The 27,965-nt window shown below is 40.5% G+C and overlaps 1 protein-coding gene and 1 long non-coding RNA gene across 2 annotated transcripts in view; both read left to right on the forward strand.

The window, feature by feature from the left end:
- Positions 1–27,965, forward strand: part of thsd7aa (thrombospondin, type I, domain containing 7Aa) — a 138,928-nt gene that overhangs the window by 18,700 nt on the left and 92,263 nt on the right. The window lies entirely within an intron of this gene.
- On the forward strand, positions 5,070–6,542 carry LOC133026062 (uncharacterized). The gene is made up of 3 exons (XR_009683173.1): positions 5,070–5,135; positions 5,756–5,842; positions 6,414–6,542. It is a non-coding gene; the product is annotated as an uncharacterized LOC133026062 (long non-coding RNA).

The raw sequence follows: 27,965 nt of genomic DNA on the forward strand, positions 1-27,965 counted from the left end.
CTGTGTGTGTGTGTGTGTGTGTGTGTGTGTGTGTGTGTGTGTGTGTGTGTGTGTGTGTGTGTGTGTGTGTGTGTGTGTGTGTGTGTGTGTGTGTGTCCCCTAGTAAGGGACATCAAATAAAAAACCACACAAACGTATAGATGTAGCAACAACTAAAAACATACTCATACAAGTCAACCAGTTTCTGAAGTTGTAATCAATGAAACAAGTGGTGCAATTCTTTATATACACACTGAAGATGGATCAGCATCCTGCTCTCGAAGGTCGTCATGATCGAAGATGTTGGGCTATAGGCTCTGCTGTCAGTGAGTCCTGCAACTGATGGTTTCTTTGGGACCCGCAAAGCATTTTTCAGGCAGAAGGGGGACTTCACACAGCTCCAGGGGTCTTGGTAAAGATCTGAGTGAAGATTGGGGCCCAGCTGGTCAGCATAGACTTTCAGACTGTAGGGTGACACACCATCTGGGCCTGCTGCCTTCCTGATCTTCTAAGATCCAGCAAACATCATCTTCATGAATTCTGGATGCAGGTGGGGAGTTAGTGGGGAGGGGTGAGATGACTGCGGGAGGTGCAGTTGGTTGTGTGAGGTGATGCGAGTGAGGGGTGTGAATATGAATGCTAATGTTGGCCAATTGGTGGTTTTCTATAGTACTGGGATATGGGTTCCTGTCTCTCCATACTGACGCAGGATGGTTAGCTTGCTTTTATATAGTCCAACAAAACACAAGTTTTTATCCCTTGTGGGACATATAATAAGTAAACTGTATTTCCCCTCAAGTAATCAGGAATGACTGGATGTATTGTGCTCCATGCTGTTTATCTTGTCAGCCAGGTTTTGAAATGCCTCACTAACACATGCGTGGGCTGGCATCTAATAGCAACCCGGAATAAAGGAGGAAAAACTCCTGCCGAGAATAAAAAGATTTGCAGCTCATGATGAGAGACTGCAGAGTTTTTCTGAACACCATGACATCTGCACACCAACCTTTGTTTATCTAAAGGCAGATTCCACCTCCCCTTGTTTCCCCTGATTGCTCCGTTGCTGCTCTGAGGAGATGAAAACCAGGCAGCTGTAATGAGCTGTCTGGGGTGGACTCACCGAGCCAGCTGAGCATGAAAAGTCGGGTTTGTCCTGTTGATGAGCAGCAGTTCATCCTTTTTGTGGTCTACAGAATGCTGATTTGCCAAGTGAATGGTCAGCAGTGGTGCTGGAATCCCCGTGGAGAGCTTATTCTCCTCCGACCATCTCCGTGGAACTTGCTGCGCTTGTGGAAAATTGTTAAAAATTGGGTATACTGGATTGTGAGGTCTTCAGTCGACATTCTTTAGTGAAATTAATCGTGTTTGAGTAGTAAAAGGTGGAACAGGTGGAACAAGAAAAGTGAAAGCAACAGAGACCCAATGCAGGCGAGTTTCTTCAACACAGCAAAACTCAGCTAAAGCCACTGGGATTTTCAGAAGACTGATCGAGTGAGTGGTGACTTTCAGCTCCAGGCCAGAGGGGAAATGCTAAAAGCCATGTGAGAGGACGTGTAAGCACTGAACTTGTTTCTTGGATGAGGCTAAAGGCTAACTCCACTATATGCCCTCTTGTCTCTTATGTTGGCTAAAGAATGCTCACCGGACAACAGGCTGGAGTTTATTTTGCTTTCATGTGTGGCTGGGTGTTTGTTTTTGACTGCTTTGGACTATGCAGCGTTGTAAAGTTCTCATGATGCTGCTTCAGATCTTCCAACTTTCATTCGAGCCTCATGGTGCTGACGTGGCTGTTCTCCTGCCTCAGAGTGTCCGCTCATGTCTGCACTCTCTGCCAGACCGTTCTGTCTATTTAACTTCACTGCTCTGTGTTGCTCTCAGTTGTTTGTGTCTGGAGTGACATTCCCGGGTGTGTCTGTTCTGCACCAGTTGCCAGCAAAATAAAATGGTCTGCATGCTGCACTGACACATTGGTAGGCACACAAACTTACAAATGTACCACACAAATCCCCAAGCCGCCTGTTTCCGTCATCTCTCTCAGTAACACACTTGTTCGCATCATTAAGTCTCTGTTTCTGGTAACTGCTTGATTCACTCTGGCCATTCATAACCTCTCCGCTCCAGAAAATGATTCTTTCCACCTCATCATTTACTGCCAGTGCGTTAAACAAAATGTCACAGGCCGGCAAGTGCCCCACCTCCTTAATAGCTGTAATTTGTTCGCTGCTTGCAGGGCTAACGGCAAGCGAGCATTATTGCCTGAATTGGTAAGTGTTGCCGTCTGGCTTGCTCTTAGCAAAAGGGCAAGAGGCCGGGCTGTTTTCTGCCTGAATGTGTTGTCATCAGACCATATTTTGACAGGAACACGAGATGGAGGCATTGTTCACCGTCCTTATTATGCTGCATAAACTTTCTAGTGGTGTTTGCAGACTGCTATGAAATCTCAGTGCACATTCAGTCAGGCCCTTCTCCATATAAGCTGCTTTCACACATGCACTGCGACCCTGAAAGTTTCACTACATTACCCAGCGGAACTTTAATGTGAGAGCGCAAATGTCTGAATAATAAGATGGATTTTACCCTGCCAGCTCCCTTGTACAAATAAGTTGGGATGTCTGACAGAGGCCCTGCTTGATTAGAGCCAGTCATTGACTGGAGATTAAACAAGAGCATTTGGGAATGTTGATGACCTTTTTATCCTGGCTCCTGCTCGCCCGACCCAGGCACCACCCCTTGCCGAAACTAAAGAGAGCATTGTCAGTAGGAGTGAACATGACTCGCATGGACATTCTGAGAAAGGAGAACTGTAAACAATTTTCAAACCTGATTCTGTGGATATCGTCTTGAGTTTGTACGTGAAATGGCACAGCAGAAGGAAATGGGGTTGATACTTGCCCGACCCAAATTTATGTTCGTAATATCTTGGTCGATCTGTAGTGACTCCTGCCATCCTAACTATTTTACTGATGAGGGTATTTGCTATTCAGTTCAACAGAATATAAACTGTACAGGTGAATACACTGAAGACAGAGTACTGCACAGGCAGGGCTGAGACCTGTACTGTTCTTATCAGGGTCTAACAGAATGTTCAACATAATGCTTTTCTGATGGGCACCTGTCTAGTTAAAGCAAAAAACATCATGAAAACAATTTGACACTGTGAAAGCGATCCCCCTCACCTCCGCTCCACGGAGCTTAAAAGTGAGTTTTCGCTCATTGTGCAGCTGTCGGGTCCTTCGCCTAATTAAGTAACCTTAACCAAAAATCATAACAAAACACAGCGTGCACTTGAAGAAGGGAAACTAAATCAAATCTTGTGTCGTAACAGTGGATATTGTATGGAAACAAGTGGAACAGTGACAATAAACATTTTACAGATTTAATATCTGTACATTTAATTACAGAAGATATATGATATACTTCTGAAATAAACATTACCTCATTACGCTTTTAATAAACCAGTCTGTCTGTCCTTTGGTTTTCTCAACAACTGCTCATCCAATCAAACTCAAGCTTGGCAGGTGTATTTCTACGGACCCTGGCAAGGGTTTTGAATGGTCACTTGTACAGTAACCCTAGCTCCATTTAATCAGGCAAAAACATGGTTACATATTTATTATTTATTTATTATCTGTATTTAATAACTCATTATTTACAATATAAAGTAACCTAAAGGAGATTGGGTTGAGTTGTGTTGCATCTTATATTCCAGCATTGGTAAACATCAGCTCTTCAGAAAAGTGTTCCATCCGATCCATACATCCCTCCTGCAGATCCGAGCTGGACTTTAACCTACAGGTGTTGTCAATGCATGGCTGCTGGGCAGTTTGCTGGAGTGTATCCTGTCTGTCAGAGCTGCTGTCCAAACACCACTGTGGTTATCTCTATCCACACACAACCCAGTCTCATCAGAAAACGTTCAGTGGGAACGTTGGTCCACCAAAGTTCCCATCTCACAATCGGGCCTATCAGATTGTGAGATGGTAACGTTTGGTCCGCCCATTGTTTTGCATTGGCGTGTTTTCACGTCACGTGACTCCTGAGTTCCCGTCTACGGAAAGGAAAACATGGCGGACAGTCCTTGTTTTTTCAGATAAAAATATGATTTTGTAACTTAGTCTGGGCATAAAAATACATTCTGACACCATTTCTAGCGAGAAATGTGGTCTTTGCTTCCACAGTCTTCAGCCAGTTCGTGCTTATGATATATATTTTAATAGTTATCACGAATGTTTTTTTCGTTGCTATGATGGTTGCTATGACGCTGCCATGCCACAGCACGTCGTAGCGTGCTGTTTAAATCACCGTCCCTGCGTGGTGTCGTTCAGTGATCGTGAATGTTATTCATGTTATATAATATTAATATTTGAGGCTAGATTACACCTCTAATGCGAAGGATCCTGTGAGTCTGTTCATACCGAGGCGGACATGAGTGCGCCACCGGACCAAGTCCGCCACCGGACCGGACATGACGTGTGGCTGTCAACATCCGGTCCCTTTAACACGAAGCTGCGTCATACACACGGAGCACTTGGAAGACAACAATGTCATCTTCCTTCTGTCAGGTAGGTAGTTTATTGTTTTTAAAGATCGTTACGATCTAGGTTCACAGTCCGAGTGCTGAGACAGCGGATGCGGAGTCCGTCGATACCCACAATGGATGCTTTTCTTCAGCTAATATGCCATTGTTATCCACATGCTTCAGCCCTGGGTAGCATGTGCTTACCTGGGAGGTGAAAACATGGTTGTTGAAACCAGTTCAAGATGCTTAGCTCATCATTGAGGGACGCTACAATATAAATATAAACATGAATTTGATTTATGAATGCTTTAGATTAATAAGGAGCGTATTTCTCTACCAATACTCCACAATAACAGATCAATTTGGTTTAATGTATAGAATGTAATATGACAATAATGTTTTCATGTTATGGAGTTGCGATTCATTTTATAAAACAATTCCTATGTTCTGTTTTTTAATCAAGGAGGATCCAAGTAAAGCTACAGGAGTTTCATTAACGTCAATAACTTGGACCGAACAGTTTGTTTTGCTTGAGGAAGGGCAGCCTGGAGAGAAAGAGGAGCCGGATTGAGCCCACTACTATCATCCACGTACCACGAGGAAGATGAGGGAGAGAAATTATCCTACCATTAAAGAGGTACTTTTAAGTTACAGACCAGAAACACCATTTTATATAATGTGCCAAATATAAATTTTTATTAAATCCCCAAAGTATGCTGGCTGAAATACAAGTTAATATCACACTGAAAGAGTTTTGATCAATCATGCTTCCCTGCTGTGGTTGTTCAACTGGGAAAACAACTTTTTCCACAGGAAGGCAAGTAAATTTAAGAAATGCTTGTGCAAAGTTTTCCTCTGTTATGTATAATGATGACCCCCATCAGACATTATGTTAGCAATATTTACACCTTTTCATTTATACTGTTTATTTCTGTCTACATGTGTGAATTTGCCTTCATTAGTTTCAGAAAATAGCGATCATGTATCGGTCAGTGGGCGGCAGCACAAGACTCCGCAAACTAGTCTTTAAGCAAAGTAGACGAAGGCATTGAGGTTGCGGCCTGCCATCATTATTATTTTGCTTAAGGGACTGAATATGTTTCATGCAGAAATATTAGCATTTCCCTTATATCTACCAAAACTGCTTGTTTCACAGACTTCAGTTTTGTTTTGATCCGATGTGGTGTGCAAATACCAACTGTATCTGCAATGGGTTGTTGGGCATTAACATTTGTAACTCTAATTTTGTTTTGACAGACTGTGCAAAGAATGTTGAGAACATCACCACTCTACAGGAATACACAGTCCAGTAATGTGTGTCAGAAGTTCAGTAGTGAACGACAGGTACTGTGGAAAAATGTGTGTCATTGTTGTACAATGTCCTTTGACTCTGTTTACACAAGGTCAACACAAAAAGGTTTGATTGTAAACTGATATTGGTATGAATTCATGTTATACAATTTACAAAAAAAAACACTAGAATTACCGCACTGCGTTGTATGACTCCGCTAAACAGTGCAGTGTCCGTCTACATATTTATACATATTTTCTCTCATAAATGTCACTGTAACCTCTTTACAACTGAAACCATAACATGAGGTCAGTGTGGCCTTGACCTTTTGACTTTAAGACAAATACACAGTTAGACAACCCGAAAACATGCAGTAATGCCTCCGGCGACTCGCTATTGCAGAGGCATTAAAATGTTAAGTGTAGTAGACTGGATTTTATTGGTGTTACATTGGACATCTTGTATTGGTACACAAAAAATATATTTGGTTTCACATTTTAGATGGCATAAGCAGAGACATCAACTCAGGAAATGGATTTCTGCAGAAAAGAAAGCCTTGTATGTGTGTATATATACATACAAACGCACTTTTAAAACGTTTTGTTTTTTATCATATATTCTCAGGTAGTACTGACGCATTTACGGAGATGGTACATGAGGGCCTTGTCTGCGTGCCCAAGAGAAGATTCCACAGAGTTCAAGCTGAGCAGGCTGCAGCAGGTTTGGATGAATCCTCCTCTGAAGAGGAAACATGGCGAGTTACTTCTCCACTGATGAAGAAATGTGAGTGCTGTGATTAGGTCAAATCTGCTGCAATGCTACTGTGGCTCCTGGGCCCTGCTATTAGCTTGGTGTTTGGTAGCTGTTAGCTTTAGCATATTTATTTTTTAGGGGCCTGTCTGACGTTTATGTTTTAAAAAAAAAATCAGAGGGAACCATCTTCATAATTTAACACTATGGTTTGTTTGTGTCCTTTAGTTCTTCTCAAGAGAAGCTGCCTCAGCTCCACGGCCCCTCCTGCAGCCTCCACTCCTGATGCTAACCCCCGGTCTCCATCACACCATCCGGGCAGACCTGGACTCACAGAACTTTGTCCAGAGCTGCCATCTGAGAATTGTTGATCATATAATTTTCAGCAGATGCCTTAATGTAATGTTTGTGCACAATAAATGACATTGATCATAACATATTGGTATTTCCTTGCAGTCATACACCATGATATTGGCAGATAACATGTTGATTACATTAAAGCAGTGAATGCTCTGCTTTAAGCAACATAAACACACAATGATCCAATGGATTTGAAGTAGAATGGGCACGTTACATTCTGTAGAGAGTACCTCAGTAACGCAAGTCAGAAAATAACTTTCTTTATCTGAGGTTCAGTCAGTTATAGTCACAGCAAAGCACACAGGTCTTGTTGTCTAAGTGGCAACCATTTCATATTGTTTAAGATGTGTAACATCAAGCTTGTGTATCAGGGCTAAATACATCCAGTCATAAGTAAGTTCACCCTCTTGTTAACACTAAAAGTAGGTGACCCAGATGTTTCACAATGCAATCTGATAAGGTCTTATGAGAAACATTCTTAACATTAAAGAAATGAACACAGAGGATAGCAGTAGATGTTTCACTTTAAATCAGTAGCTGGTAATCGGCAGACTGACTTATTCAAACACATTAATACTACAATGAATGAGGCAGGGGTTTGCAACTCCATAACATGAAAACATTATTGTCATATTACATTCTATACATTAAACCAAATTGATCTGTTATTGTGGAGTATTGGTAGAGAAATACGCTTCTTATTAATCTAAAGCATTCATAAATCAAATTCATGTTTATATTTATATTGTAGCGTCCCTCAATGATGAGCTAAGCATCTTGAACTGGTTTCAACAACCATGTTTTCACCTCCCAGGTAAGCACATGCTACCCAGGGCTGAAGCATGTGGATAACAATGGCATATTAGCTGAAGAAAAGCATCCATTGTGGGTATCGACGAACTCCGCATCCGCTGTCTCAGCACTCGGACTGTGAACCTAGATCGTAACGATCTTTAAAAACAATAAACTACTTACCTGACAGAAGGAAGATGACATTGTTGTCTTCCAAATGCTCCGTGTGTATGACGCAGCTTCGTGTTAAAGGGACCGGATGTTGACAGCCACACGTCATGTCCGGTCCGGTGGCGGACTTGGTCCGGTGGCGCACTCATGTCCGCCTCCGTATGAACAGACTCACGGGATCCTTCGCATTAGAGGTGTAATCTAGCCTCAAATATTAATATTATATAACATGAATAACATTCACGATCACTGAACGACACCACGCAGGGACGGTGATTTAAACAGCACGCTACGACGTGCTGTGGCATGGCAGCGTCATAGCAACCATCATAGCAACGAAAAAACATTTGTGATAACTATTAAAATATATATCATAAGCACGAACTGGCTGAAGACTGTGGAAGCAAAGACCACATTTCTCGCTAGAAATGGTGTCAGAATGTATTTTTATGCCCAGACTAAGTTACGAAATCATATTTTTATCTGAAAAAACAAGGACTGTCCGCCATGTTTTCCTTTCCGTAGACGGGAACTCGGGAGTCACGTGATGTGAAAACACGCCAATGCAAAACAATGGGCGGACCAAACGTTACCATCTCACAATCTGATAGGCCAGATTGTGAGATGGAAACGTTTGTCCAAGTGGACCAACGTTCCCACTGAATGTTTCCTGATGAGACTGGGCTGCCACACAACTACCTGCTCTGTGGGACACAGCCAAATCGCACCAGACACACACAGAGAGAGGGTTAGGAAAAATATATATATATTTCTTTTTCTGAGACATACTTTATGATATTTATTTCTTTTTACCAGTGTTAGCCTCAGAAAAACACTTTCTTTTTTTAAAATAAAAATATTGAAGTTGCTCTTCATGTCCGGCCGATGATTTGATTTGAAATGTCAGACTGTTCATTTAATTATGTTGCTTTTAATACATGTTTTTTTTTTTTGTTGAGAGAGCTTCCTTTACATCCCAGCTCTTCAGACAGTAAAGCGAATGTGTTTGTAGTGAAGCAAGAGCAGCACGTTTGGCAGTGAGCTCCCGTCCGCTCCCTGCCAGTTCCGCTTTAGAAGTGTCAGTCTGCAGGATTCTACATTTAAAGCCTGGTCTTTAACAGTAGGAGAGAGATCAAACGTTGCCACGGACCCACCCAAGCTCCCCCTTCCTCCCACTGTCTCCCCCTCACCTGCCTGTCTCTGCAGTCATGCATGCTGCAGTGTCTCTTCCGCAGAAAAAAAGGAGCAGAATATTCAGGGATGCTGAGGATCCCGGGGAGGCTGGCGTCGACTGCTCCCCACTGCTGACTTTTTGCTGATGCTCAGATTTTCTTAATGAGACCGAGCCGAGCAGCACAGAGGGAGAATCCAGAGGCTGAGATGGAGAGGCTCTCCCTGAGCTAATGGCACATTGCAGTAACCTAATTTCAATAAGACATTGAGCTCCATATTTGTTGTAATCACACTGTACTATTAAGTTTATACTACCGTAAACCCAAAGTCTGGATTGACCAAGGAAATAGCAGGAAACACCGACTATGAGTAAGTAGCTGTGCGTATTGCATCACTTTTGAACACGTTACATTAATGTTACTGCTTTTACTTTTTGTAATAAGTAGTGTAAAGGATTACAAGGGACTCGACACTGGTATCAGACCTTATCACCAAAGGTTCTATCTTCTACAGCACCATTTGTCACCGCTTTTTCATCCTGAGATATTTATACACCTTTCATTCATTATTGCATCTCTCACATAGTAGATACATCATCAACACGCCCACTCGCCCACGGAGAATCCTGTGCAGGATCTCATTCGGACATTTGTGCTCTCAAGTACAGCCCCTCCGGACAAGATTATCCAGATGTATGTCTAAAAGAAGCTTCAATGTGTTACTGAACTGTGATGTAATTGCATTGCTGTTCTTTGCTTTGAGGCACATATTCCAGTGCAGGTAGCCAATCATATCAAATTTATGCAAATAAAGGTCCTGCATGACATAAAATGTCAGAATGAGCCTGGAGAGAGGAGGCAGCGGCTGTTGGTGATGTGTTGTATACACAATACATGATCATCTGGTTGTAGAATTTATATCCACTACATTTCCCTTTAGCTTTGCATGGAAAGCTAACACGCAAGCTGGCTACGTTCTGTGTCCTGAGTGAGAAACTGATGATTACTCTTTCCACAGCCCCAAGCGCCATACCCACTCCTAAGCATTAAAACAACATATAAGTGTGAGTGCTTGTTACAATACGAAGATAAGCAGTCACATTACAGTTGCAAACCCAGTAAGGTCCCATCTCTGCGAGGTTTGATGGAGAGTTGATATGAGTTGGGCCCCTTTGTGTTCAGTGGATTCTGGAATATGAATGAGCCTCTATCAGAAGAGGAGAAGCCTAAATCCTAAGTAGTTAAATTTAATTTCTTTTAGACCTGTCACACCCTGAAACAGCTCTTCAGAGTTGAATGGTGTGCAACTGTGTGCTTCTTAGAGAACAGTCACCAAGGTTAAGCAAGCTGCTGGATTGTCAGTTAGTAAAACTGTGGGTAGTTAAAATGCAACATTTTGTTTTGATTTGATAAAAGGCACCTTTGACTCCTCAAATATGTAAGTAATTCTCTTTTCACTGAGTAACATTTAATTAGTAACAGATTCGAGTTTTGAAGTACCTGACTGCACAGATCTGCCCTCCGCAGCTTATTCCTCACAGTGATTTCACGTACACAGTCCACCCACCACCAAGGCTGCACCTTCCGACTCCTAATGTCTTTGGACTCATCCTGGTGTATAGACTAAGGTTATTATTGTGAGACTTGAGTTGTTTACGAGAGGTGCCGTAAAGGTCAGTAGCTGAAGGGAGTCCGAGTACGCAGGGAAGACAAAGAGCCAAAAGTAATAGCGCAGAGAAAGGTTATGTTAAGTTCACATTCTCCACTGATTGCAGCAAACTTGAGAATGCACAAAGCAACACTGGGTACTGACAGTGAAGCTAAGAAAAGGGGGAGGTTTGCACAGATGCTCCCTTTGTCACCCCCATCAAGGCCATTACGCTTTAGCCCAATGAGCATTCAGTGAGTATGAGTTAATAATGTTAATTTCATTTTTCTTTGTTTCACATCTTTGAGTTTATCTTGAGATAGTATTCTAACATAAACACCCATGGGGGAGGTCACAGTGATTCCACATTACCAGTTTAATGAGTTTCACATTCCTATTAGCAGTACTATCATCAAAATTGTTACAGAGATGTCAATTAAGGGCTTCCGTGTGACATAACGTGTCCCCTGGAGGCCAGACTACAAGTGGGAGAGGAGCCTTGCAGTCAGACTGCATTTCCATTTTGTTTTCGTTAATTCACTGAACATCTGAAGAACGTGGGCAGACATTCAAACATCTGGATCCATGATATTGTATTTAGGACTAAATCTTAACAGTGTGCTCCTTGCATGGCTAACACATGCGTTGTTTTTGGATACATCGTTGAAATTGTTGTAAAAGTTGATTTTTGTTAAAATAAATTCTCAGAAAATCGTTATCATTCAGAACATTAGAAACTGATTTCCACTACAACATAGGTAGAGAAAAGATTATGATTATTTAAAACTGATGTGAATAGTGCAGTTAATACAGTCTTACTTTTACTACCATATTAGTATACTGTAAGCTACAATGCAGCACCAAAGTACTCTAAGGGAAGCTTGGTAAATAACCTCCATGAGCACTTTAGATCAGTTCTCGTTCAGGTAGAGAATTAATTAATATGAATGAACATTCTGCAGAGGAAGTGGATCCACAAACAGCAGCAGCAGAGTCAGGTCTTTACAAGCTGCTGAAAAGATGGGGGTGGCTTGTTTTAATGGTAACTATAGTGTTTGAAACTGCTGCTGTGCACATATATTGTACTAATGTCAGGCAGAGGCAATTTATAATGAGAAAGCTATTACCTGATGAACTATTGTTCAGACAACATTCATGCATCACAGACAAGGGCGATCCTCGGTCATTCAGTTTATTTCACAGCTTAACCTTCAGATTTTTTTTTAATTCAGGTTATTTTTGACAATACGAGAGGCCATCAGTGACCCTTTAATTTAAGCTGCAAACACACACATAATAGTGCACCTTTGCCACACAAATACAAGTTTGAAGGTTTTATAATCACTTTTTGAAAGAAAAAAATTCAACATAATATATAATACTTATATAATATGGTTAAAAAAATGAAGAATCATAGTTATAATAATCTTAAATTTCAGTCAATTCACAAGCTTTTCCTGAGCTTCAAATATCACCTGTCACTGAAAAGATCCCAGCAACAACTGATAAAAATAGGGTGATGACATTTTTTTTCTGTACTGGTTTTACAGTGTATCAGCCCACCATCGCAGCAGGCAGACAGTCCTGGTGTTTGCTCATCCACAGCTTCGCCTCACCTCCTGAAATCCACACATGGCCACTTCAAAAATAGATGGAAAACTGCTTTTAGAGACACGCTGCTGCTCTGATAACTGACATCTTGTATTTTACCCTCTGTATGCTCCATTTTTTCCTCTCATTACTATTTTAACACCAAAATCACTGCAGCTGTGTCTCCACTCTACTAGAACAGACGTGTTCACACACATACAATCTCTCTCTCTCACACACACCCACACACACACAAGGGTGAACAAGATAAAAAAAACACACAATCAAAACAAAATCTTTATTTCAACATTGCTGCACGGGATGGATCATATTTAGTTATTGCTACTTATGGTGAGGAGACATGCAGCTGGTAGTGGTGGGATAACTGCTGACTTGAATGTGTCTGGGGGCTCTGCACTCTCAGTATTATTATCCATCTTGAGCCAATTAAAGCAGCTAAACTCTTTCTACAGGCCTAATCATGATCGGTAGTGCAACGGTAATATTTACAAAATATAGGCTTGTCCAAACTCTAAGTAGAATAATGATTATGTGATGTATTTGTTTTATTGTGTTAACTGTGACATGAAAATTAGTTTTGGTACATCAGTAAGTTAACACAAGCTCATTGGCGGCGATGGCAGCAGGTTGGGGCTTTGCGGTTCCCTCATCCCGTATCGTGTATCTCAACACTATGGATGTTTTGGTTTAATTGCAGAACCGCTCCACATATGATACACATGTTAACAATGCAGGCTGTTGTTTCCTGGATGTAGATTGCCTTCCAGCCCCTTCCAATAGATTTGTTATCTGCCACTCCCTCCCTCTCCCTGCTTCCACACCAGACTACACCATGCTATTCTATCAGGGGCACTTATGGGCACTGTGGGTGATTTCACGCCACCAACATAATGAAATTCGCCTCTGACACTGGTCGTGGTAGTAAAATTAATTTACATTCACTCCTAACAGTAACCCTAGGAGGAACCTGCTGTGTGACTGCAGCTGCTGAACAAAGAGGTTTCCCTCCCATCAGGTTAATATGACTTGGTGTGAACACCATCAGCAGCCAATCAACCATTGCTTCTTCTTACTGTTTCCAAAATAGGAGACTTGCATTAGACCCACGAGTTATCAAAGTCTGGGTTAAAGAGCATTTTGTTCTTTCATCCATCTTAACCAGAATAAATGAGGCAATTAAAATAATAATGTCATGACACATCATCAGGAACTGCATTCATTTAACACTCAAAGCCAAATGGTAATTAAAACTTTTTTTAAAACGGGTTTAAGGGTTAGGGTGTATACATGCTGTATAAAAATGCTACAACATGTTGATATATTATATCATTTCTAATATAAATAAACTGCATCATCGCAGGAGAAATGTATTTTATTTGTATACCTGAAGCATACCTGAAAATATCGACACATTGTGTAATCTTGAGCTTGACAAAGACCTTTTCTTGAATTACAATATCTCAAGAATTACACAATTAAACTTTATGATTTACAACAGAGGGTCAAAGGTTTTAAATGCATCCAACACATTATTCATGCCATGTCCCTGTGCACCGGAAACTTTTTACATTCAGATAATGCTGTGAATATTTTTTTTCGGCTGCCCTCATGCTGAGCAGTCATATCACTGTCAAAAATGATGCAATAATAAACATGTCCATCCGACATTTTGCTTTGTGCTAAAGAAAACAAAAGCTTGTAATAGCATTAGACCACAGAACAACTAAAGGGCAGTCACACAGACACATCAGTGTCTGGCTGTGAAAAGCAATTGACTTAGCGGGATGTCTTTGGGATTGTGGCCGACTGAGTCATTGAATTATGTGTAAATCTATAGAGATGTGTGGTATCATCTGCTATGTCTTTGTGTAAACCAGTGAATTTTAGAGAAGCAGGTTGTGTCTGGATTAAGAAGAGCACTCCCTGTATGCTAAGCTTTTCACAACGGTCCTGTGGGAGTCCTCAGTTTTCCATTATGCCCAGCCAGGTGAATATCACTGCAGGGCGAGGCAATCATTCCCCAGCCAGTCCATGAAATGATACTTTAACATTAAATATTAATGCGAGCTATAGTCTGACAGCGGTGCCCTCCATCAGACTGATGTACTCTGGGAACCCAGAGAACCTGTTTGTCATTTTACTCTGTGCATGTCAGTGTTCGGGGCAGGCCCAGTCACTGAAATACCCAATTATTTTAAACAGCCTGCTACTATGAGGACCTGCCATAACCTATATATAAAAAATAATATATATATAAAAAAAACTCCTCATCGCTGAGGCTATACACAGTCATTAAGATGATTTCCTGTGACATCCTTTCTTTAAATGTTTCCTCGTGTATTTGTTTGCATTCAAAACAAATATTCTCTTCAAGTCCTCAAGTAATGTTTATCATTCTTTTAAATACACACATCTCGGCAGCTCTGGCACACATCCCTCCAGAGGCCCTGCATTTCTCCTTGAGGGAGAAATAATGTCTCCTGAATTCAATTAAAGTCTCTATTTGCTATTCACTGTAGACACTACAAATTCTGTCTCGTTTGGTTAATAGCTGAAACAATGAATCCATTATTCATCCCGCCGATAAATAAAACTAATAATTTTGCTCACCCAAGTCTTTCATCAATTTAAATATACCAAATATTATCCTACTTCAACTTTTCAGTATGTGAGAAATTGTTTAGGCTTTGGACAAGACAGCTAATAAAAAGATGTGGCACCGGTATACTAGTTTCTTACCTTTTTTCTGATATTTTCTGATAAAAAGACACAAATGAAGAGCAACAGCCAAAACTCGAGTGGTCATTGGTGTCAGTCCTGATTTCAGTGCAATAATCACATGGAATTATAGATTTTATTAAGTAGTATCTGAAGCAGTAAACCTTGTGTACGCAGTGCAGACACAGTCCTGTTGATGAGTTGATCTGAATAAGATCATAAATAACAGTGTGCAAATAAAATGGGACTCCAGAGGTTTAATTTCGCTGTGGAGAGTTGTGCTCTATATGTTTGGTCTGTGAGACTGGATTTCAGCACCAGGAGCTGTCCACTGTCTGACCTGCTGCACAGTGAGTCAGGATCAGTGTATTTTGTTGGAGTGGAAGCTTCTGAATATTGAACAACACTCAATTAATAAAATAATTTCCAATGGAAGTTACATAGATCTTATGATTATTATGCTACAAGGATTTATGAAATTTGATGGATTTATGAGGTTTTGATGTGACTTTCAAAAGATAAGGATTCAAACCAGATACTTTGTGGAGGAGCCAGGTTGGTTATATTTCCAACTCTTGAGTTATGTCCTGACCGACGAGATTTCAGACAAATTAATGGTGGATCTTTTTTGCACAGTTTGTGTTTATTCGCCTCAGACATCCTCTCTAGTTAGCAGGCAACATACGCAGCCATTATGGCTCTCACACAGCCTCGGGATGTGTGTGGATTTTGTTGCTCAAGCTGGAGCAGTTTCATCTCACCAAGAATTAATGCAGCCCAGGGCAAATTTCTTTGTATTTGCAGCCATTTCCATTTTTGCATTAATTGCATAATTGCCACAATTATTTTCAACAAGAAAAGAACACCGCAAACCCCTGAACTATAATACTATGAAGCTATGATCCATCAACGACCATGTTTTGAAAGCTCATATTGTTCAAATGATTTGGAGAACATCTAAATAACATGGCGACCACAGCAGCTGTGACAAGTTTAAGAACTACACGCGCTGTGTGCCCTCACCATAACCCTGACCTCCTTCCTTTACTTTCTGCTTTGTTACATAAAGGGTACATTAATTTTCACTCTGGTACTAAATGTTGGCACTGCACACAAATCATGAAGCAGTATCATCCAGTATGGACATAATACCTGGGGATGCTGTGCTGGCCTTATGCTGTATTTTAGCACCAGTCTGAAACATAAAAAATATCGTCCTGTACATCAGAACAAGCCACAGGCGTCTTGATGACGATTCTTCTTATTTCGCTTGTTATATTTGTTTGTCTAGATATACAGAATATAATGTTGGGCTGTCCCCTGGAAGTCAAAGCTTCAAATCCTCTCAATAGATCCTTCAGTCAAGTAAGATTATTTCAAATTGAACTTAAATTTTGAATTTTTTTGTTTGACTTTGTGCGGTGTACTTCTGGGGGGTGTTCTGGTCTACAGAGTGAGCTCTTGGTGATAATGTCTGTGATAGGTCCAGGCAACTGCAGAGCCAGGGTCGGACGGAGGCGGCTGTCTGGTCAGACTCCGAGTTAACCTCATCTTCTCTCCCTTCTGCTTAGAAGGTCCTGACTTTACAGCTCAGAGCTACACAGCACAGGCGTCTGGTTTTAGTTTGATATCTAATGTCATTTGCATAGTTAGCACACATTAGGACATTGGGATTACTTGGTTTATAGCGTCGCCGTCACTCAAAATGTCACTCAAATGTCTGTGCAGTCTATGTGAAATAAACGCAAGGAAGAATTATCAGATTTTGTTTACAAAATTCTTAGTTGAGTATAAAACCTAGAATCATGCTAGTGCCATCCTGCAGTAACTACGGATGATTTAGTTATTGTTATTATTTTTTGTTATTGAGTTGGTAGGTACAATACATTGTAATTAAGCTCTTTGGGAGAATTGCACATCCCACTGCCTGAAGGCGAACTGCAGCAGAGACAGTAAGTGGTTCATCCTCCTGCTCGATGCTGTGCAGGAGGGAAATGTGTGTTCAGCAGCTGTCAATCAGGTCACACAGGTGCGTTTAGAGCTCTATTGTTTTGTGTCAGGTGAAAAGACCTTCCACAAGGAAATTTCAGAACACTAGGAAATCATCCACTGGTGTTATCGGACTATTGATATTTCAAATAGGTTTTTTGATGCAGTCAATACATGGAATTTTTCAAGTCCCCATCATGCCATTTTGAAGGATTTTTCTCTCTGTTACTGGAGGATCTGTGCATATACAATTTAATAACAGGAAGCCTACATCAATGATTAATTTGTATGAAGTCTACAATTGAACAATATATATACAATATATTAGTGATAGATCTTTTGGATCATATTGGACAATTTAAAATAATAATAATTGAAGCACTTGCACAGCCAATCCAGCAGCCCATCTGCACTCCTGTACACATCCCTGCTAATTCTCGATCTTCATTAGGCCACATGGACATTAATATTTCAATGTAGCCATACGCTGGTTTGAAAATATTAATATACAACAGTCAGCATGGCTTATTTGAAGATGTGCATACGCTGTGCATGAGATGGAGAGCTGGATATTAGAGAGTAGGATCAATTAGGGGAATGTATTTGACTCTGTATAGAAGTCACCTATACATCCACGACCCCCACGTGTATCTCACATCTCTTTGGTTTAAAGCAGACCATGTTCTCATCTGGAGAATCCCATTCAAACAAATTCCCGATTGTGCTGCCATCTAATCATGCACAGAGCCTGAAGAGTTCCAGACTGTAAGATTTAATTGGAATCCCGGTTCTCGGTGACAGCAGCGCAGATGGGATCCCTTGAAAGCTTTTGTGCGTGGTAAACGGTTTGCGTGGAGAACACAGGGAAATGGATTGCATTCTGTGTATTAATACATTTCTTGAAAGGGGGAGAAAATGGATTAAGCCTCAACTCTGTGGATTGTCAAAGAGAGCGTGTCAGCTGGTTTGTGCCAAGTGAGTGAAATACAGCGACTGAGGCCAGAAATCTTCCACCCCCCCACCACCCTTTTTCTGTATGTGAGAAACGCTCCTGACTGCGAGTGATGAAGCTAAATATATCGCTGGCAGTGTGTTGCAGCTGAGATCTCAGTGAGTCTATGGTGGGCTAATCAACACCTCCTCCATCCATCCATCAGCCCCACCACCACCACCCCCACCACCACCTCTCTACCCTCCCCTCCTCCCACCCTCACCTCCGTAAAGCCCTCCCTCAGGTGCCACTGTACCCCATCTGCTCTGTTTACTGCAATTAGGCTGAGCAGGAGGAGACGGTGCAGACGCAGGGGGTCACTGGCTTGTTTTTTCCCTTTGACTTTCATGTATATGATGAGTAGTTCACATGGCTTCCCCGACCTTTCTTTTTAGTTATGTTTGTTTTTGTTGTGGTAAAAAGACTTACTGGGGTAAGAATAATTTGTATTCTGCTTAGCTCTACAGTTGCATGGCAACCCTGGAACACATGGTTCATAGTATGGTTCATACAAATCCTTATCCTGTATTTCCAAAGCAGTTTCTGAAGACAGAAAATCAAATTTTTTCATTTCAGATGTTTACCACCAAGGTTCTTATGAATTTATTTTGGTATTAAAATAATAACCATGTCTCAAATAATAAATAATTTCATTACTGGATGAATGCTTGGTGGGTGATGGGGGATGGAGCCTGTGCTCGAATAGATCACAATTTATCTTCTGTACTTTTCCACTGCATTGATTTCCTTAGTACAGTATCAGTAGAGTAACAACCCAATGAAGATGATGCTCCTACTCTTCACTCCCATCCTCAGTTTGTAGCACAAGCTACAGCTGTTTTCATTCACTCTCTGAGCACTTCTGCTCTTCAGCCTCGTCAGTTTGCACTATCAAATTACTGCAACATCCTGACAATAGAAGCAAGTCATCACAATATCAAGAAAAAAGCCACTCGCATAATGAATACAATGATGTATTCTCAATATAATGATACATCTAGATTGATGTATCTATGTACTGTTTGAACTGCTAAACATTTTAATTTGAAAAAATATAATAAATTATCTTTTAGTCACAGTAGCTTTATAAAGAGACATGAATGGTAAATTGTAAGTCGTAGCTATTCTGTTATGTATTTAGATTTACAAAATACGTAAAAACAATACAACTATGGTCATAGATAAAACAGTCTTTCTAGAGAGGAGCAAAGCAGTGTTTACAATATATCTGCTGTAGAAACATACATTATTCTGAATTTGTAAAGACGTCAGAGTGTATCAGGAGAGCAGGAAAATATGAAAGAGGGTATATTGGAAAATGATAACAATTCACAACAGCAACATTTTCTACCAGTATATCTGATATTACAGTCCGTTTTATTATAACCCTTGTTTATATTCCCATTGGCACTCACAGCTCATGGTTAAGTTCATGGAAAGATCGTGATCTGGTTAAATATGGAAAAATTCGGCTACGACCCTATTGTTTTTATACACATTCAACTAAGACCGTCATCTTTCCGGAACCTCAACCAGAGACATTTTGACGCTTACACCACAAATGGGTCTCTGGATTTTAACTGTGGTCTGTGGTTTGACTGTTATGTACATGATAAGACCACTTATCACCTCCTGCCCACCCCCCCCCAAAGAAAAATCATTACTCTGAACAAAATCCAATCAGTGATAACACCATCACCACAATGTCACTGGGAACAGTGTAATCGCCTAGTCTGGTATAACTATAACTTGAAGCAGACATGGTTGTGCTGGATAATCTTAACCCTCCATCTCTTTCAAATTTCTCCATAAAAACAAGAAAATAAAACAGAGTATTGAAGATATATACAAACAAAGTTTAACCACTGCATGAGATAAATCTCTTTTGGTTTGGTTATACATTTTTCAGCTGAATTCAGATTGAATTTTTTCTGAGCTGCTGGTCACCACATGCGACATGAAACGCTTTTTGGATGGAGGATTGTTTATGTGTGGAAGAATCCATGTGACTGAGGGTGCTCTCCTAGATGCTATGGAGCCTTGGCTCAAATTATCTCATACACTAGGACATGTGGCTTTTCAAGTTTCATATCAATATCTCAAATATCAAAAATAGTATTTAACGCAGCTTTAAAAATGTGCTTTTATTTCTCATCTTGCAAAGAGTATCTCTGCCCGGCTGCTCGAGCGGCTTTAGCAGTCTGCTGTTGTTTACAGTTTATAGAAGGCATTTAATGCGCTGTTGATTTTTGCTGCACGTGTATCCGCTGTTAGCGATGAGTGGACACCCATCCCCCACATGTCAGCATGTAGCTTCTAATGAAGAACATGCCCCACAGGCTGGATGGCAGACGTAGACAGGAGATGACAGCTTGGATGATAGACTTCGGTCAACTGCATTCTCAATAGTATATAATAGTATATATGTACATTAGGTTATTTGAAAATTCATCAGAAATAATGAAAGAATGAATAATACATTAGATTAATTAGTTTCACAATTTTTAATCGTATATTACTTGTTATTTGAATCATCAGCTCTTAAAGAAATACATTCAATAGTGACAAAAGCTGCTCGGACAATCATAATGACTTGTATTCTTCTCGAGTAAAGCTGTTGCATTTTAAGGAGAAAATGTATTTAATGATGATTAACTTTTCTTTTTCCATTTATGACTTTTTATGTCAATTAAGTCAATCAATTAAAACTCTACTGTTTTTTATCTGGTTCATGAAGACAGATATTTTTTTGACAAGTGCAGTGCCTGAGGTAAACCTGCCTGTTTGGGATGGGCTGTTGGCCTATGGTAAAGCTGGTTGCAGATTTTGAAACTTACAAAGTGACCTGTAAATAATTGAGCTGCAGCCAGTGAAGACCAACTGCTGGACTTCACAAAACCCTGACCCCCCAAAATGAAAATCAATTGTTGTTGCCGTTAACCAGCTGTTCTCATTAACAACTTGTGTTATAAAAAGTGTCTTAGTGTTGATTGTATAATGTGTCTAAATCGCAACACATTCAACACTGCCATGATAGCCGTGGCTGTCTCAACCTCTTTCTCACAATGTTTGTGATCTTAATGTCCTTCGCAGACAAGCAGGATTAAGCTGAGGCATGTATACAATGAAAAAAACCTAATTGAGCATTGCATTATTGGTGTTTTTTACAGCATGCAGGGAATATTGCATTGTTAAATCAATGGTTTTTATTTTATGTAAAAACAGTCTATGCTGTGTGCTTTCGATACAAAACATGGAATTCCTCCTTCATTTCCACACAGTGATTAAATTATTTCACTGACTGTTTGAACTGATGACTCATCAAGTGTCATTTTGAATTTCATTGTTGTTTACCACCTTCTAGGAACAACACAGGCTGATCCCTGCTATGAATAATTCATCGGTTACAGTATCCTGCCAGACATAGACTAGAACAGGAGACAGTTTTAGACTCTGCTGACAGCGGCCCCGAAGAGGAGGCTTCATTTCTGTCATATATTCTTCAAGGTGCCTTCAAGTCTTCAACACAGACACTGGATACCATCAGTGGCTTTGAATTCCAACATAAACCCTACTTCTCACTCCAATCAAGTTTGCATTGAAGTGACGGGAAAATTAGCTGCAAGAAATGACCTCTTTGAACAACTGGGGAATCTGTGCTGGTGGTACATCAGCTCCCAAATCCATGGCACTGTAACTCTCACTGGATAACTGACTGATTTGCATGGCCAGTGCATTTGTGTGTGCTCACTGACACAGTGGCCCTATTCCACTAAGCTCATGCTGTGAGGGAAGCCTGCGTCTTTGCCCACTGTGCTAATTTTATTCCTGTCAAAGTGGAAAAGCCTCAGAAACACTGTTTGACACGAGTGACACTGACTCGGCACTTAAAGCCTGGATAGTATTGCTGTTCATGGTGCTAATACTTCACTGCTGCTGTCACTGCTGTGCTGCTACTGCAGTTACTGAATCACATCTACCTGATTGCCTTAGTAAAATGCAACATAATCAGTTTGGGTGAAAGTGAGTGAGGGATAAGTTACTACACTGTACTTCTTGGAAGTTTTAACTTAAATTATATCCATGCTTTAAACAAGCCTGAGCTTATAGATATAGCATAGGTGATGGTGCAGGCAGCATAAGCCATTATTAACAGGCAATACTTGATTTATTTTGCCGCAAATATGTTTTCCTAATAATGTTTAGGCATTCACAGTCTATGCATGTCATCTTTGCAATATTTTCAATTTGGCCATTCTGAAAAATGACTTAAACCATCTTTCAAATATTTTGTTGTGTATTCACAGTGTGTGAGTGAGGGAGTGTGGCATGAAACAATAATGGCAGGCAGTGGTGTTTTACACATCTTGATTGGAAAGGATGTGTCTCAACACTGTAAAGCAAACTGTTGTGAAAATAGACAGGATGGCATTGGAGGCTTGATCGACTGCCTGCCCCTCCTTGTTGATTTCATGGTCTCATCTCCAATCATGAATGGTACTGAAGGATCTTAAAATTCCTCTATTACCATCGACTGTTTTCATGACTTTGTTGGCCAGAATTGCGTAAAACTGAAAATTACAGAACAGTGTCAAGCAAATGTGCACGACTCCTTTAGAACAAAGTTGAATTTGAATGTTGTTGAATATAATACACTATCAAAAGTGTGGCAATGGATATTGTCATCAAAGTCAGGCACTACTTTTTCCTGCTGTTCTGCTTCTTTATTGTTGTTTTTTGTGACGACTACTTTAGGTTGTAAATGTAAATGATTTTAGTGGCGGATGTTTAGATTAAAGCACAACAGAGACCTAATTGTGCAAGTATATATTTTTTAAAGTATACTTTTATTCAAAGTGAAAGAACAAAGAAATGTTATCATGGCCTTCTGAATGAAGGCAAAAAAACCCGTCAGCATAATTAAGTACTGTACTACACCATTCTGCTTCACATGCACACCACAGAGGACAATATTCAAGGACTAATTGACTCCGCAGCCGGCTGTGACCAGGTTCATATATATTGCTTCAGTGTGCAATTCACAGGAGAAAAGTTTTTTTTTTTCAATCAAATTATGTAAAGCGAAGACAGCCTGAGGGAACATTTCATTTGAGTGGAAAAAAAGCAACAAAAAAAAGATTTGCATCCTCGCTTGTTAGGCGATAACTGAGAGCTTGTCAAACATAAACAATGAAATATTCATCCTTTGGTCCCCCTCAGCGTTCACCTTCTTGCACCCTGTCAAATCACTACAGTTCAAACAGGATTAACAGCGCCCTCAGACGAAATATGAAGGAACCTTCTCGTTTTACATTTACTGATGAATCCTGGGCTAGGCTGTGTCGACACAACAAAAGTTACGTATTAGCCCCGTATCGGAAATAATCTCCATTCATACTGATATGCCTGAAAATGCATAACATCCCCATTCACACTGTTGCGTGCTATAATATGCACAGAAGCTGCTAGCTAAGACAACAGGGTTTTTTTAATCTGTTATCCATGTTGCATTCATCACTGGCAGATGAGGCTGTTGCTGTTTGCTGTTTTCTGGAAAAGGTTCATGTGATTGGACGAATCAGGCCAGAATACGGTGTCGGCACCATCGTTTCCGAGTGTCTCCGTAAGTGCCTGTCTAGACCCTAGACTGTAAATAGACATGGATGACACATCTCCATTTACTCCTGTTGTACTGAAGTGAAGCCGAAATACCTTGGATACAGGCGCTACCATTTTTGACTGGTGACGTCTTTTGGAGTCTGTGAAGTGGCGGTCAGGGAATGGAGCTGCAATATTAAGGTCCCGCTAACACACGTGACCAATCAATTGTGAGTCAGGGTCAGATGAAAATCATGACGATTTTGTATTTTTTTTATCAATAACAAATTGAAACCAAACATGGGCACTTGAACATATATGGGCACGTGAAGAATTACCTGAATTGTCAGAATCCATCTCTCAGAAATGCTTTTTTCACTTTTACTTTTTAATTGGTCCACGTCCCATCTAGTGTACTTCCACGGAAGGGGCCAGGTTTAGGATTTATGCTGCAGCCAGCCAGCCAGCAGGGGGCAATCAAGATGATTTGGCTTACATTTTTGGAGCTGGAATCTTATCAATCTTTTTAAACAGTATATGGACCACACTGAAATGCAGGTTTTTAAACTAAAGTGGGCCAGGAAGGTTTACAAAAATCTGTTGTAGGAGCCCGGAAAACTCTGGAGTTGTGTGGACACAAAGTGTCAACACAGTAAAAGTGGTGCTTCTGAAAACAAAAAAAACTTAATGAAGCGTCAGACTTGGAAAGTCATTGTGATTTAAATTGACTTGAACATGTAGAAATAGCTGTTTTATGAGTCACATCTGAGCCCCTGGGGGCAGTGCGGGGCGGCTGGTTGGTGCCGGGCTCAGCAGCCCTCACCTCCACCTCGCAGGCAGACGGGACTGCGCTGATAAATATTCAAAGGTTTTTAAGAGAGATTTCATGTTGATTCGGGAGCAACTAAGTCCCAGCATGCTCATTTTTGTGACCTTGTCGTTCATTGGCTGATCATTAGTATTCACAGCACAGAGGACGATCAGTTCTGTCTCATCGTTGTCAATTTGTTCTTTTGTACTGTTTTTAACTAGACCTGACTGATATCCTATTTCTTAATTCAAAATACATCAGGCATACGTGCTATTTGTTTTCACTGGAAATGTGTCCTGCAAGTGTTTATTAAGATTTGAAATTGTTTTCATTCGTGACCTTGGTCTTAGTTTTAGCATTAGTCTGCAGTTTTCATCTCTTCCCATAATCTTAAAAGGATTAGGATTTTCAGATTTCCTTCTGAGGATTGGCATTACAGGCAACATTCCAGAGATTTTCTCAATCCCAAGGAAACAGCTGATCGTGCTATTATCTTTAAGTGAGCTTTAATGAGATCTGTGGTCATGACCTCTCTGAGACCTCTGGATTGAGAGACTCATGAGGGATTCCCACAAGGCTCTCACTTCATGTCTTCTACCATTTGGACTGGTTAATTATCAGTGGTAATGAAAGGACTGTGAGGAATGATGGAGAGAATAGCAGCTTTTCAGAACATATACTTCTTGTAATTTTCCACCTATTTGGTTAAGGTTAGAGAAAGACTGCATCAGGGTGAAAACTAATGAAGCTTTTTATAGGAGACAGAATGGGAACTGCAGGCCGAGGTTTTGTTCTTTCAACCATCCACCTCAACTCCCTCTTTATGAGATGTATTAGATGCTATGACATAGACAGAGCATGTCTCTTTCTCTGCTTCCTAAAATTCTCCATTTTATAGTTTAATTCTTATCTGATGAGGTGACACTTCACACTTTTGTGTCTTTCTCTGCTGCTGCTGGTCCCACTGTCCAAACTTCCCTTTCTGCACGATATTTAAATGTTGCCATTACCAGTCAGTCCTCTGTTTGCTAGAATCAAGTCTAAAATCCATTTTAATTAAACAATGTTGAAGGCAGCTCATTGCCATCAACAGATTAGACCTAACATTTGATTCAAACTGATGTATTAAAACGTCTTGCAGCTCTGATTGTCTCTGGCTTCTGTATCCGATCCGATTTTCCCACATTTCATCTCGTTTCGCTGGAGCAGGGTCTCAGCTATCCCCAGGGTCAACAATGTATTATTCTTGCCGATGGCTGGCACTGATACTGTAAATGTGCCACTGTGTTATTATCTTGTGCCCTGACAGGGAGCAGCAGTCATTTCCTGGGTAATGTACCCTGTGAGGAAGGAGGTAAAACTGTTGAATTAGACTCAAGAGGAGCCAGATTCTGATAAAAGGTAATTTTGTAAACCACAAGATTTGTTTAGTTTTCCTATTGTTTTAACCTCCTGATGAAGTAAAAAAAATAAACGACATATTGATTAATAAACGTTAGAGTGGACAGTGCTAGGCTAGCTGTTACCTCTGCAGTCTTTTAGCTTTTTATCTTCAAAATAAAGGGAATATTTTTAGAATATTTTTATTTTTAAATTTTAGAATTGCAGAATACCTATATCTCAATAAGATTGTTACCATTTTTTTAAGATACATATTTGAATTCAAACCAAATGTGAGGTTAATGCCTCCTTCATTTGTTTGAGGCTGTTTATCGTTTTCCAGTGCGGCCTCTCAATAACCTCCATCCACCAACCTTGCTTTCCTATTGTCTCATCTCACTTCACTCCCACTGACATTTGAGCAGGCTCCCCACTGCTTCAACCCCCCCAATGACAGCATCCCTGCCCCCCTTTGTTCCTCACCATCCTGAAGAAGATCTCTTCTCACACGTCTTTTCTCTCCCCTTCACTCGTCTCTCCTCCTGCTTTAAATGCCTTCTTACCCATTTCACTTACCAGATGTAATAATCAACAGATTTCATAATATTCCGATTTATGTGATGAGTGCAAGCCTTTTATTAAGCTTTTATTGAGTTCAGACTGACCTCCATTCACTGAACCCTGATATTCATATTTTAATAACCAGGCTCACAATAGTCACTTATGGTGATAATCATATGAGCGTGGGTAAAGATATTATAAAAGAGAGTATAAACTCCCATAATCTAACACATTTTCACCATTTTCTGTATGTGCCTTTAGCAATGTTTAAAAATATTTATTTTTATAGAAGCCCTGAGAGAGGGGGGGCAAGATCCTTTTACAAAAGTTTTCTTTTATTAGAATTTTCTTAATTGATTTATTTTCTTGGTTTTTCTTTAAATTTATATTTTTGCTAGAGTCATTTTTCTTAGGCTAGTAAAAGCTGCAAGGTTTCGATCAGGTTTTGTTGTTGTAATAATAATTTTATCCACATGAGACTAAATTTCACCACTCCCTCAAGTCTTAATAGGACTAAAAGTAAATTCAAGTTTTTTTCTTCATGGTGATTATTTAAAACACAAATCTTTTAAATGCAGTCCATTGTATGTTGTCAGTTTAACATTACTGAAATAGTTTTTTTAATTTGGGAATAATTTCTGCAAGTAAGTTGGTAACTCAATTTCACAGTTAGTTGCTAAATAGATGTTAAGATAAACACCACAACTATTCAGAAGCCTATGACTTGTTCCTTTGAGTTTGATCCCATCAAGTTTGACCTGCTTCATGACCTCCCGCGACTTTTTACATTTAGTTTGAATGTAAATGATGGAGCGGAAAAGGCAGGTAGAGCAAGGTATGAACTGAATGTTGGCATTTCCAGTGTTGCCAAGTGGGATCTCACAATCAGATCAGGGCAGCCCTGACTCCCGCCCCAGCAGACCAGAGCCACCAAGCACCTCCCACAAACAAACACCCCATGGCTCAAACTCTCTTCTTCTGTCCATCATCTATCTCTCACCAGCCCCCGTCCTTTCGCCCCCATCCTCAGGGAGAGTATTTCCCCATGTTTCCCAGCCAAATCCAATCATGTTAGCCTCTCGACTTCCTGGTCCTGGCTGACTAATATCTTTTCATCTAAAGGGCAGATCCCGCGAAAGAGTCGTCTCCTCTCTGATGCCATTCGTCCCCTCCCTGTCCACGTAATGACTAAGTGTCTCCTCCTCCTCTTCCTCCTCTTCCTCCTCTCCCTCCCCCAGGGCTGCTGTTTCTCATTGAAAAAAGCCTTTTCAGATCAGCCTCAGCGCAGCCAAGCCCTGAGGTGTGTCGATAAGGTCGGCAGCCACTCAAAGCATGATGGTTCTTCATATTCTTTTCTGCGCAGAGGTCATCCATCAGCACCGCAACAGCAAATGCTGCGAGAGTCTTCCCTTTTTTCTGTATAAATTTAATTAATAAACCTAAGGATATTTTCATCATGGCTTTTATCATCATTCCTTCAGAGTCCTAAAGCATGCAACCAATTTCATATTCCTTCTTCCTGCCACCCCCTCGTTTAACTGGGGTTAAAATTGGCTAATTTAATTTCAGAAGAAAAACATTGATGATTTTATGAGGTCGATCAATTATTTTATTCGCAGTGCCT

The sequence above is a fragment of the Limanda limanda genome, chromosome 19, assembly GCF_963576545.1.
Source record: "Limanda limanda chromosome 19, fLimLim1.1, whole genome shotgun sequence".
NCBI lineage: Eukaryota > Metazoa > Chordata > Actinopteri > Pleuronectiformes > Pleuronectidae > Limanda > Limanda limanda.